Source organism: Acomys russatus, chromosome 16 (assembly GCF_903995435.1).
Source record: "Acomys russatus chromosome 16, mAcoRus1.1, whole genome shotgun sequence".
In the NCBI taxonomy this organism is placed as follows: Eukaryota; Metazoa; Chordata; class Mammalia; order Rodentia; family Muridae; genus Acomys; species Acomys russatus.
The window spans coordinates 42370459-42384104 of NC_067152.1; the positions used below are offsets into that span (position 1 = coordinate 42370459).

The 13646-nt window shown below is 55.1% G+C and overlaps 1 protein-coding gene across 1 annotated transcript in view; it reads right to left on the bottom strand.

The window, feature by feature from the left end:
- The window catches only part of Rhbdf2 (rhomboid 5 homolog 2), a 28269-nt gene extending 16000 nt beyond the window's left edge, over nt 1-12269 (bottom strand). Inside the window, 1 exon segment of the mRNA XM_051159101.1 lies at nt 12152-12269. The gene's annotated coding sequence lies outside the window, so the exon portion shown is untranslated.
- Nucleotides 12270-13646: the final 1377 nt, after the last annotated feature.

Sequence of the window (13646 nt, forward strand, 5' to 3'; positions counted from 1 at the left end):
TCATAGGTACACCCCACTGACACACAGGTATGCACATACACAGAGAAAGAAAAGAAAGGGGCGAGGCTATAGCTCAGATGTATGGTGCCTTGCCCTATATGCAGGAGGCCTTGGCTTCAACCTCCAGCATTACAAAAACAAAAAAACAAGAACAGATTTATTTTCCATTAGTCAGCCTGACACCAGGGCAGCGCTCAAGTGGCAGGGACCTGTTCTACCATTTTTTTTTTTTTAGTTTGTATTTCTTTTTTTTTTCCTTAATAATTTATTGACTTAAAATCTACACAATGTAACCTTAACCACTTGAAAGGCTGGGGTCTGCGTTTTGGAAAGCCCTGTGCAGGCATATATTATAAACACGGCAGGGGAACAGTCAGCTCTCCTTGGTGTGAGCCCCAAGAGCAACCGGGAAGTGTGACAGTATCTGGGCAAGGTTAGTGCCACATGTGCCAGGCCTGGCCCAGCCCTACACATGCACTGCCCCTTAAATCCTTCCAAGAGACATTACCATACCAACAAGGCTCACAGGGGTGGAGGAACTTGCTCAAGCTCACACAGTAGGGAAGGGGTACAGCTCAGATTCAAGTCATATGACAGTAGGTGTGAGGCCTCCTTGGGAGTCTGGCACCCTCCCTTTCTAAAGCCATGATACATTGGGGCTGGGAGATTCTTACTGTGGGGCCAAGGGAATCACCATGGAGGAGCCATGGCCTAGCATTCTAGTGATGCTCAAAGCATGATTGCCAGAGGCCTGGGTATCCAGGCTGCCTAGCGTGGGTGAACTGGAAGCAGGGGCTGGTGTGGGCCCCTCTCTGACGCCACCTGCTGGCCTTTCTATGTTTTGCATGTGCTGCATTGAGGCCTGTAAAACTCCCCATATCACAGATGTGGAACATTAGGCGAGGGATGGCAGAGCTGGGCCAAGTCATTACTGCTGCTTCCTCCTCTTCTTTTTCTTCCTCTTCTTTCTTCTTCCTCCTCCTTTTGGTTTTTCGAGACAGGGTTTCTCTGTGTAGTCCTGGCTGTCCTGGACTCATTTTGTAGACCAGGCTGGCCTTGAACTCACAAAGTTCTGCCTGCCCGAGTGCTGAGGTTAAAGGCGTGTGCCACCACGCCCGGCTTCATTATTGCTTCTTTTAAGTGGGACCAAGGACCTCAGCTTTGGCACCATCACCGCAAGAATCCTGTCCCACAGCCCTCTGAGATCACAGATAGAAGACACGGGGTGGGGGGTGGGGGAGGGTTGTTGGATTGTCAGACTCTGAGGAGCAGTGGTAGTCACATGAGGACACTGCTTGGGGATAACTCCAGGACAACAGCCTCACTGGGGACCTCTACATAGAAGCTCCTCAACTTGGCCTGGAACCAGGGTGCAGGGAGAGGGCACCAGGCTGGCATTACCCTGGGAAACTGGCACCAAGTGGGAGGGGCAGGCATGGGGGGGGAGGGAGAGGTGGGGGGGAGAGGTGGGGAGAGAGAGAGAGAGAGAGAGAGAGAGAGAGAGAGAGAGAGAGAGAGAGAGAGAGAGAGCGCGCGCACACGCACGAGAGCGAGCGCACAGGAGGCTAACCAGCAGAGAAGGGTCTGACTCAGTGAGACTGCAGCCTCAGAGCACTGTCTGACTCTTTAGCTAACAGCACTACAAAGGCCCTGCATGGATGGCAGCATTGCCGGGTTGCCCCTCTCCAGCCAGCCAGACTGTGGTAGTTTGAATGAAAACTGCCCCACAGGCTCAGTTTGGGGAGGAGGAGGAGTAGGTGTGGCCTTGTCAAAGCAGGTGTGCTGCTGAAAGTGAGCTCAGAGGTTTCAAAAGCACACATCAAGCCCAGCCATGTTGTCTGTGCGTGTCCCATAACCCCTGCCCCCACAGGCTGCTGCCTTCGGATCAGGATGTAAAGCTTTCAGCTACTGTTCCAGCACATGCTTGCCTGCAGTGGAGCCATGATGGTCATGGACTAGCCCTCCAACACGGTACACTCAAGCCCCCAGTTAATGCTTCCTTCTGTGAGCTGCCTTGGTCACGGTGGTTCCTCACAGCAACAGGGCAAATCTATCAGGGAGTGTCATACTAAGCCTAAGACACAGACCTATCCCTCTGCACCTCATCCAAGCGCCCACCTCCCACCATCTGAGGTGGTGTAAGCGCGTGCCAGCCTCCACCTCATCTACATGGTCACCTGCTGCTGCTTCTTTCTCCCCCCAACATAACATTTTTGTTAGTTAGTTGAAATTTTCAACAATGCACTCTGATCACACCCTCCTCTCCTTGTGCCTCCCCCCAAGTCGCCCAAGTCCAATTTGTGTGGCCCATATACCATATATAGTCATTGTAGCATTGTCAAAGCCCAGTGGCCAGCTCCTTAAAGAGAACTCAGTCCTTCCCCACCCCCACCCCCCCCCCCGCCAGAAGCCATCAACTGTGAAGAGGTACACTTCAGCAATTTTTTTGTTTGCTTGTTTTTTTGTTTTTGGAGACAGGGTCTCTCTGTGTAGCCTTGGCTGTCCTGGACTCATTTTGTAGGCCAGGCTGGCCTTGAACTCACAGAGATCCGCCTGCCTCTGCCTCCGGAGTGCTGGGATTATAGGCGTGCGCCACCGCACCTGGCTCTCTTTATCACAGTCTTTAAGGACTCTCTTCAATAGCTCCAAATCTGGGCTGTTTCTTCTTTTTGGCAGGAGTGGGGAGAGGTTGGAACAGAAGTCTTTGTCTCTCATTTTCAGTTATGAATCCGCAGTCATCAATACCATCACAGAAGCAACCATCGCAGAAGCAGCTCGTAGCAGCTGGCAGCGGACTGGACACCCACATGTTTTCTGGAGGCAGCACAGATCACCGACATCAACACGCTGCGTGGACCACAGACACCAACATGGCCTCCGGCGGCAGCACAGACCATGGACCACAGAAGCCTTTCGAGGAGACTTAACCCAGAAAAACGAACCATTCTTCATCTCAGATTTCTTGCTGTTGCTCAGAGTCAGGGTGATCATGCGGTTGGGCAGAGTGTTTGGGGGCAAGAGGTGCAGAGCTCCAGGCTGCTAACACCCCTCTGCTACATCCTCCACACTGGCCGCCCTGCTGGTACCCCAGGCACAACCACTGTGTTTACTGTGTCTCTAAGGAGTGTCACCTCCAGGAAGCCCACCTTGTCACGACCCTGCTCCCCACAGCTTTGTCTGACTACAGGAGTCCCCCCCCCAACTCTATTCTCTCACACACACCCTCACCCCCACTCTATTCTCACACACAATCAGTCCCAATGCAGTACTAACTAGATGCATCCATCTGCTGAGGATGGGATAAGGTTGGTCTGCATGGATGCTGGGCAGAGGCCGTCTCTCAGATCCTGCAGCTGGCCCTGGAAGTTACTCCCCGTGCTCAGTCCCACTGCAGGGTGTGGATGGAGGCTGCTGGGTGCTAGCTGAGGATGCGGACTAGTGAGTGGCCTAGCTCCCTCGTCCACCATAAATATTCTTTTCTTCTGAAGAGCTGCTCTCGGAAGCCCAAGCCATTCCAGCTGGGGATACCGCCCCCATATACACCCAGGAGCCCTCCTACCCCACCCCTCAAGTTGCTACCTGTGCCAACCTCTACCCGGAAAAGGTAGATATGCCTTGTGGCCACAGGACAGGGAAAGTTACCAATCTCTGGGACAATCCTGGGGTCCCCTAGAAAGTATGTTTGACAGCAGGGGTGGTGAAGAGTCACATGCTAGGAAAGTCTCTACCACCACCTGCAAAGACACAGCATCAAGCTTTGAATGACAGTTCATAAGTAGCTGCCTCCCCATGCCTCAGTTTCCCTTTCTGTCCACAGGCAGTTGGACAAGGTGATGGGTCAGACCTGCTGACCACAGGCAGCCTAGATAATGAAGATTTTCTCGGCTATCTTCTCCCAGAACCTCTCCTGACACCTCTGCCCCAACCTGTGTGTGTAGAGGTGGGTCCAAAGCCCAACCCTCCTCAGGACCCAGTGTATTGGCAGCTCCCTGGCACAGTAGTGGGAACAATCAGATTCGCTCTAGACTCCTGTGTGACCTATGTCCATAACAGGCCACACAAGCTAGACCAACAAAACAAAAACAAAACAAAACAAAAAAACCCTGCAGGAGCCGCCCTACCCGCCACTTATCTCCCGCCCCCAGAAGTGCTTGCTCACTGCAAAGGAAATTGTGACATCCTGGGAGCCGGCTTCCTCTTGCCCACAGTCATATCCGCTGAGCTCTCCAAGACCCCAGGCTTGCTGCCCAGCTGGCCCAAGGGTGGGGGTTGGAGGGATGGGAGGGACCCAAACTAGGCTATGGCCTCTGCCACCTGCTCAAGTTGGAGCCTGGTCTAACTTCTAGGGAGAAGTCTTTTCCACGAGAGCCTTCAGCCGGGAGCCCAGAAATGGGCCTGGATTAAACTGCCAGGGCTGGGGGTGGGTTCTCTTCCTTTGAGGTGTTGTCCAGAAAGGGGTGGGGACAGGGTGGACAGAGGGAGGATGCAGTGCAATGCTGAGATTCCCCGACGGGTGTCCTTGGTAGACAGCTCCTACTAGGGTCAGCGTGCTCTGCTGAGAGATAACACCACCCACCCAGTGGTGGCCCAGATTAGGCACACAGAAACACTGACACAGAAACTTCCCTGAATGCCCAGAGAATCCGGTTTCCCCACAAAGGGTGGGGCCTGGCCACTCCCAGACGGGGCAGGTCCAACCTAGGCATGGAAGCATGGTACATAAGGTCACCCCAGGGGGTACTCCCCCAACCACACTAGGCAGGGTGCCCCTCCCTGCCTAAGCAGGTGGCATATGCCTAAATTCCTACTTGGAGCTACTCTCCTCTCGCTGTGCTCTAGGAGGGGGATCCACCTGTACCGAGAGAAATCTGTACTCCACTAGCAGGCTTCCGGAGCCCCAGCATCCTTTAGTAATCCCCTACCCCCTTAAGCTCTTTAGGTAGCAGCGCACTAAGGTGGCCTGACCACTGTATTCCCAAACAAGCAGAGCCTGATGTAAAAGCCAAGGACACACATATGGTGAGAAATGGGGACAGAGGAGGCACCTCCAGACAAGAAGTAAGCAGCTTTCTCCCCTCCAGGGAAAGGGGAAAGGCCTTTTAACACTGGACATGACCAAAGGGGAGAGTTACAAGCCACCTCAACAGAGGACTTAAGAAAACCACACCTAGCCCAGAAGCCACATCCAGCTCAGGTCCGGGAACAGGTGGCAAGTGGGCAGAGGAGAGGGGGTTGGTGGCAGCCGGACCACATGCCAGGTCCCTGCTGAGTCACAGGATGATGACAGCGTGGGCTTAGGGCAAGGAAGAGACTTCTCTTGCCAGCTTCCCTGACACAGAAACCAAAACAGCATCTTCCCTCCCGTGGCCCTGCTGGGAACCCCTGAGTTTTTAGAAAGCTGCAAAGAGGAAGTGGAACCCTCAACTGTTGCAATCCTCTGTTAAAAAGGAAAAAAAAAGGCTTCTCTTACTCACCCCTGAAACTTCTCCAGCCCAGAGGGGCTCAGGAAAGACAGCTGTTATCTGAAAAGTTTCCAGATTGGTGAGCCAGAGACTCACTGCTGAGCATCTTCTGCCCCTGGGAAGAGGCAGCAATGACGGAGCCAAGGGCAGTAACACCAGGTAGGGGGACAGGACCCCAAGGTACAGAATGGGGGTGGGGGGACCCAGCAGCAGGATGTACAGTCTGGTGGGAGGCCGCAAGGACCACAGAGAGAAAGAAAGGAGGGAAAAGAGGACTGGGTGCCCCTCCCCAGATGCACAGAGCAGCAGGTGCTAACACCAAGTCAGCACACTCCACTGGCCTGCGCCTCGTGGCCGCCCACAAAAAGAGAAAAATGGCTTGTGGGTTCACACCCTGCCCAGATCTTACAAGTAGCAGACCTCACTCACAGAGCCCCAACTTCTCTCCTTCACTTCCCAGGACTTGTGCCAAACTCATTTTACAAGCCCAGACCTGCAGGAGCAGGTTCAAGGATTTTGCAACCTGTTGGCTTCTTTGGGGTTTCCCCAGTACCCCTAGCCCCCCACCTCCCCACCCCCATTAAGACCCCAAGCTCTGGGCTCCCTCTGACCCACTTCAAGCAGCTTGGGTGCCACAGCCCACCACAGACACGGGAAGCGGATACTAGGTTCCAGGGAGCTGTCAAGAGCAGAGTGTGAGCGTGCCTGTGTGTGGGTGTGGCACCCACCCTTACTGAGGTTGGGCCCTATATTCCACTCTGCACCATCTATCTGGGCTTTCTCTGGACCACTAGCCAGCCACACTGGCAGAGCTGTGAATGCCTTTCTCCTCTCGCTGGGGGCTTCTGGTCCCAGGAGCAGGCTGAGGTGGGGGTGGGGTGGAGGGCAGGTTCGGTATCCCAAGAGCTCAAGATGCATCAACTGTGCATGAGTGAAAGTAGCTCAGTGGTAGAAAGCTAGCTTGGCATACACAAGGCCTTGGATTCTGTCACAGCAACACACACACTGAGCTAACATACTGGGTATGCAGACAGGAGTCCTCAGCTCAAAACTTCTCTGACTATAGAAGCTAGTGATGGAGGCAGGTCCCTTCCAGGAACAGAGTAGAGATGCAGGTACCTGGAGCAGAACCCAGGACAGAGCCCTCTCTTACCCCAGGCAAGCAGCAGCAGATCACGTGGCTGCAAGCTGGGATGCTGACCCCTGCTTTAGGGTGCAGTACAAGAGAGTGAATGGGTGGCTGGGTCCCAGGACCCTTGTCAAGTCTCCTGTGAAGACTTCTGTGGGTGTCAGGACAAAGGAGGGCTCCCACAGAGGAAGCACTCAACACTGACACCACGGCACCTCATCGATGCCTATGACGGAAGATCTGCCCGTCATAGGAATGCCGGCAAAAGCAGAAGGGTACTTGGCCAGCGGTCAGGGCAGGATGCGGTGTAGCACAGCGGGAAAGGTTGAGTAAAGTGGCACCTTTTACTTCTCAGGGGTTCCTTGACACTCAAGTGTGGCACACGCACACGGCTGGGGTTTTTGTCTGATACTTGCAAGCCAATCGCCCACCCAGTTTCCATCTGCCATTTTGGAGTGTGGCTACAGATATAGCAACTGCCTGACTAGGGGAGGCAGGGCCACGGGCCCAGCTCTGCTGTGTGGTCTTGAGTAAGCTGCTTGACACTTCTCACTTAAGCTCTGTTTGTATGTGCTCCCTGAAGTCTGAGACTTGGGTGTCTCTATCACCTATCTGAGAGCATGCTCCACCGAGGGACAAAGTCTCACCCTGCCCTACTGACACCTGCCCAGTGTCATTCAGCCAGAAACTGGCAGTGACCAGGCCAGGTTTGAGCACTCAAAATCACCAGGGGATCGCAGGTTGCCCTATGTTGTCCCCAACACACTCGGGACAGGGCGCTTGGCATCCTGCCCAGATCTCCTTGTGCAGGCTGGGCACCCCTGAGCAGGGAAGGAATATGGCAGCCAAACACTTTTTGGCTTGTAAACCATCATTAAGAAGCTAATAAACTCGATTTCCCAGAACTCTGCCCTGGGGCACCCTACTTCCCCAGGAAGAGGCTGGCCCCAGTCACAGCGGGTGCTAAGGGTGTAGGGCACTTGGACACAGGGCCATCCAAGCTGTGCTCAAAGCAGGTGACCCTCCACTGCCACCTGCCACCACTTCCCATCTCACTTTGGGACAGTGTAGGACTCTTATGTTGAAGAATGAGGCATGCTGGGAGTCAGAGTCAGGGCTCACGGGGGGGGGGGGGGGGGGGGGGGGGGGGAGGCTACCTGGTTAGTTTCCTCTGCTATGAGATGGGTTGACACTAACTCCAAGGATGGCAGGCCCTGCAAGCGTAATGCCTGACGCACAGCTGAGATAACAGCTTTTTCCCCTTGGCTGAGCTTCACCACCACGGCCCGTTCGGCCTAGGAGCCGAGAGCCACATGACAGGACTCTTCCTGACAGGTGGAGAGGAAAAAATAAAATAAACTCTAGGCTCAACCATGTTAAATCACTAGTCTAGCTCCCACAGTCAGGAAGTGGTGGGGCCGCAGCCTGTTTGGGTCCTGAGTTTTTATATTCATTTATTTTTTATTTTTTATTTTGGTTTTTCGAGACAGGGTTTCTCTATGTAGCCTTGGCCATCCTGGACTCGGTTTGTAGACCAGGCTGGCCTCGAACTCACAGCAATCCACCTGCCTCTGCCTCCCAAATGCTGGGATTAAAGGCGTGAGCCACCACGCTGGGCTAGAGTTTTTATATTTTAAAGAGTAACTTTTATTATCATTTCTTCTGCATGTATGTCTGTATGCCATGTACACACAGTGCCTATGGATGCCAGGGGAGGGTGTTGGGTATCCCGGAAACAGAATTACAGATGTTTGCGAGCCACCATGTGGTTGCTGGGAATTCAATCCAAGTCTTCTGCAAGAGCAGCTGGTGCTCTCAACTGCTGAGCTGACCTCTCCCCCCACCCCCCAGCCCCAGTCCTTAACCCTACCACTCTTGGAGCATGAGAAGCCAAGTGGCAGAAGGACCGTCCCTCTTAAGTGGTCTGGGTGCAAAGGCCTCTGGCTCAGGAACCCTCCCACGCCACCCACTGTGAGTGGCAACCCCTACTGCTTGGGTAGCACTTCTCAGCTTATCTAAGTGCTTTCATAAGCACTATCTCATTAACTGAGGCAGGGTGAGGCCGCTGTCATTATGCAGCCTGGCTGATAAAACCCTTAAGGGCTCAGCTGAGCCCTTAGTTTTCAGTCCTGTGTCTATCCAGAATCGCACAGCAGGTTCCCCACCCTTCAGGGATGCACAGGAGCAGGCAGCTCCCCTGCACCAGCTGGGATACTGTAGATATGGCTTCAGTAGCCACCACTGAGGGAGAGGAACAGGGTTCTGCAGACCCCCAGGGGTTCTCTACCCCAGACATGGCTCTTTGCTGAGCTCACATGCTTTCTCACCTGACAGCCCAGCGGCCAGAAGGCAGGGTTTCTCCCATGACCCGAGCCTGTGCCATGTACAGCAGCCTTGCTCCAAATATAAATCTCAGGACTGTGATGATGGCTCATTTTGGTGCCCCCCACCACGGCCACAACCAGGTTGAACATGTCCATAGGCTACCATGAGACTCCTCACCTCATAAGCCTCCACTGTACAGCTGGAGAAATGGAGGCAAGTCTACCTAAGTGACTCCCACCCTGCTGAGCACTCCCGTAGACCCTAGTCTGCTGGCCCCGGGATTTTGCCTCCTAGCCCTTGTACTTGGAATCACCTGCCATTCCGGACAACCATGGTGTTTACCACTTCATACCTTACCAGAACTCACTAGGTTCAAACCACTATGTGTGTGTGGAGCGGGGGTGGGGGGTGGGGTGGGAAGGCTGGAGGGGGAGAACAGGACAGTGGAGTTTCCATCAGCCTTTGAACCCCAAATGCTTGCATCTAGGTCTCCAAATAAATCTGGTGGTCCCCAGCAACTCCTTATAGCTCACTGAGGATGAGAAAGCAGCTTTTCCTCATGCTTGTCTGCTGCCTGGGGAGACCAGGGATTCTTCGGACAATCCCGGAAAAGCCTTCGTTCTCGTTCTTCCTAACAACGGAGCAGGCGTGGCTGGCTCCTCTTGTCATGTTGCCTGTGTGCCAAAAGCTGCCTGGCCTGGCAGCGTCCCTGTCCTGGGGCCATGCTGGCCGCTGAGGTCAGCCAGCACTTGGAGAGTGCTGAGTCCTATCACTCCTCCCCCCACCCCACCCCACTCCTCCACCCCGCCTGTCTGCCCTGGAGAGGAAACGAGGAGCTGCTCCCAACAGTGCAGTTGGTGAGGTCACTTTGGAAATCCCCCCAGGCAATGGGGCAATACCTAGGCAGGATCCCATGAGTCCCAAGGGACATACTGGGGTGGGGTGGGGCGAGCTGCTTGAAGAACACACAGCTCCCCAGAAGACAGCATCAAGTCACCTGAACACAAGCATGCACACTTGTGGCCCCCTGACATCTTCCTGTTGTCATCTGGTGCCTGTGTGAGACAGTTTACACAAGTAATGTCGCTGGCGACAATGGCTCAGCCGTTCATAGCGCCAGCTGCTCCTCCAGAAGACCCAGATTTGATTCCAAGCACCTACACGGCCACTTACAACCATCCATGACTCTGGTTACAGGGGATCCGATACCTTCTTCTGGCTTCAGATAGCATCAGCACATACATGCTGTCCAGACGTACATGCAGGCAAAACAGGCACAGCAGCTGTCCAGAGTTCAGGTCACAGGAAAAAGACCAGTGACCCCAGCGCAGGACTGAGATCCCAGGGGTCCTCCTGCTCACATCTGCTATGATCTATCCCTGCTCTTTTCAAAAGTCTCCTGCCAATGCTGGGATTTCAAAGCTGCACATCGGGCTTTGATGGTAAAAAGACCCAAATCAAGCAACCAACCTGAGATGAGCACCCCCTCCCTCCCTTCTCACTCCACCAGGGCTCCCAAGCAGGAGGTCCCAAACCAGGCAGGACAAGGGGACAGGGAAATATTAGTTGCTGGAAGAGAGGCCCTGGCTACCCCTTCTGGCCCTGCCCTACCCTACCCAGCCAGCAACACACACACCTCCATTCCCAAAAAGCTGGGAGCGCAGCCCAGGAGCTCAACTCAACGGTCTTGGTTTTGGTCACCCCTCGGTGGCTCTGTAGGTGAAAGCCTCTTTAACCGCCTTCATCCCTCAGCGGCACTCAGCAAGTACTACACTAGGGCCTGAGCCCACCCTGAGCAGGACTCCCACCACCGCAGGGGCAATCCATCCCGTTGGAAGAAAGAGAGGGGAGTCACGGGGAGTTAGGAGATCCGTTATTCCCTGGGTGTTATTTTCCCGGTGTAAATAGCTAGAAGAGTTAGTTCTGTGTTCAGAAGGAAAATTCCAGTTGGTCACATGGCATGTTCCGCGCACCCCCCCCCCATCCACGAGGCCTCAGCTTGTCCAGCTTTGGGGAACTCTGTGGGAACAGAGCTTGGACCTGCCCTTCCTCCACTCCAGGGATAGGAGAGCTCAAGGGTTACTCCGGCTCACCCTGAGTTTGCCCTGTGTGAAGCCACCCTGGGTGAAGTGCCACAGGCCTGTGCCGCTGGGAGAAGGCTCCTGTTGCCAGCTCCTCCACAACATGCTAGTAACAGACACGGACTCCCTTCCTCAAGAGTGACAGCCAATGTCTCCAGGAGTTGCCAAATATCTTTAACAAGGCAAAAAGTGTCCCTAAACTGAGAACCACTGCTCAAAACCGGTTCATTATCTTCTCCCTGACCTACAGTCACCAGAGCACAACACAGATGCTGGAGACAGTATTTCACCAGCAGATGTCTCACACTCTCACACACACACACACACACACACACACACACACACACACACACACACACTAGAACCCCCAACCTAGCCGGTTGAGAAACAACAGCTACTGCACTTGCAGGGCAATAACTCAGATACACCTCACCTTCGATCTTTAAGTCCCAGCCCTACAGATTTCCCGCTCAGTTTTAGTGTTTCCTGGAGCTGGGTCAAGGCACCGACCTGGGTTCCCTTCTGCCCTGGGGTGTGGGGATAGAGGCTGGGGCCCTACAAACCCTACAGCTTCCTGCCCTTTAACCCATCGCAGAAACACCAGCAGGGAGCCCAAGTACCCAAACCGCTCGGGTGTGTAAGCCAGGACTCCTGAATACAATTTCTGAGCTCCGGTCCACTCCAGCGTGGTAAGCCTATCCCCACCCCGCCCCCACACCTGTTTCCACCTCGTGGAGGCTCCACGTACAAACTACAGCCTTGGGGCTCTGGGGAGTTCACCCGGGAGAAAGGGGAGTAGAGTCTTAAGAAGGTCTAAAAGGGATTTCTGGGTGGAAGGCGGGGCCGCACGGTCCAACACTGGGCAGTGCCTTCACTTCTTCCCTGAGCTTTTAAACTTCTGCACAAACTACGCGCCCAGACATCTGGTGACCGTGTCCCGGGGAACCCCTTAGGCGTCCTGGCCCGGGCAGAGGCCATGAATCTGCTGGTGGGGATCCAGCGGTCCCGTGGGCACAGCCTGAGTCCAGCCTCGGCCTCCAGGGCGCTCGTCGGGACGCGCAGCCCCCTACACTCCCCGCGGCCGCCCTGTGACTCCGCAGACACCCGCGGCCTAGCGGACCAGTGCTCCGCCGCGCCCAACGCCCCGCGCTCACCTCTCGGAGGCCCCAAGTCCCGGGAAGCTGCAGCGAGCCAGCGGAGCGGGCAGCGGCGGGGCGGTGGCTCCACGGAGGTCGGCGCCGGAGCTCCGCCTCTTCCCTACCTGCGCGAGGGCGCAGGGGCAGGGCCTGGGCCTGGGCGTGGCCTACGCGAGGCGGGGCTTCTTGGTGTGTGTGGGCGGTGCTTCGGGGGGCGTGGTCTGCCCGCTGCTTCTAGGTCGAATGCCTCCTTGGTTCTATCACGTTCTGGCTGCTCCTCCACTTAAGACTATATGTAAGCCCTTGCCTAGCATAAGCATCTTAGGTTCGATCCCCAGCAACACATGCACCCCCCCGAAACAACCAAACAAAACCCATCCAGTCTCCCCTTCTCTTCCTCATGCAACCTCTGGCTCCTTTGACCTTAGGAGCTTCAGCTTATATCCTTTCCAGCTGCACCTTCCTCCTCTAGGGAGTGTTGGTCTTCTCTACCAGCTATCTCTCCTTTCTCCACTAATGACCTCTCCTCAGGCCTGGCATGCCTTGTAGGCCACACCGGGTCTTGTTGGAAGCTGGGTCTTGTTCCCTTAAGCACCCCAGGACTAAAGGGGACTGAGGCATGCCGAAGGATAGTGTGCTTGGTGCCTCAGGCTGGCACCCTGCTTGGGCTGAGCGCTGGTTCAGTCAGGAGGCTGCAGCAAACGCAGAGGAAGGCCCTCCGCATCTTGGAGTAGCCTTCAGCTTCCTAGACAGCGGGTGGCCCAGAGCCAGGCCTTAGGCTCTCTAGCCTAGTTGTAACTGACCAAGTAGCAACACCTGCTGGGGCCATCTGACTTCCATTACTGGCTGTAACAAGAAATAATGCGATTCAAACTAACAGGGTATCCTCAGGAGCTGGGGGTTCAAATCCTGCCCTGCCATTGACTACCTCTGTGGCCTTGGACAAACCCCCAAGCCTCCTGGGCCTCAGCTTCCCCCTCTCTTTGTGGGGGCAGTAACAGGAGGCACGTGGTTCTAACTAGCAGCTGCTCTTACCTTTGCTATTATTAGTATTGATGAGGGCACGGCCTCCCTCAATTCTGAGCCAAAGGCCTTTGCTTGCCCCACAGCCACACTGGCCCCGTAGGAGCTGGGCGGGGCTTCCTCAGTTCCCTCCTGGACCCAGAAGCCCCTCCCTTAACTCTGCCCTGGGTAGTCGCATCTGGTGATGCTCTTACCCACTTCCGGGTAGGGTACCGCTGTTGATTTTCACACCCCTGGCCCTGTGCTAAGGTCAAAATTTATGACACCCAATCCAACAGCACTCCTAAGTCCTGCCTGGGAGCATGCACAGGGCCTGGCCAGCTCCTAAAGAAGGGCTCCAGGCGGGAGAAGGGCAGGAGGCGTCTCTTCCGCCAGGGGCCCGGCTTAGCCACCCGCTTGGAATGTGATGAGGAAACTTGTGACAGAAGGAAATGGCATAGGGAAGACCTGAACATGTACTCCCGCCCCCATGCCCTTCCTCCCCCCCCAC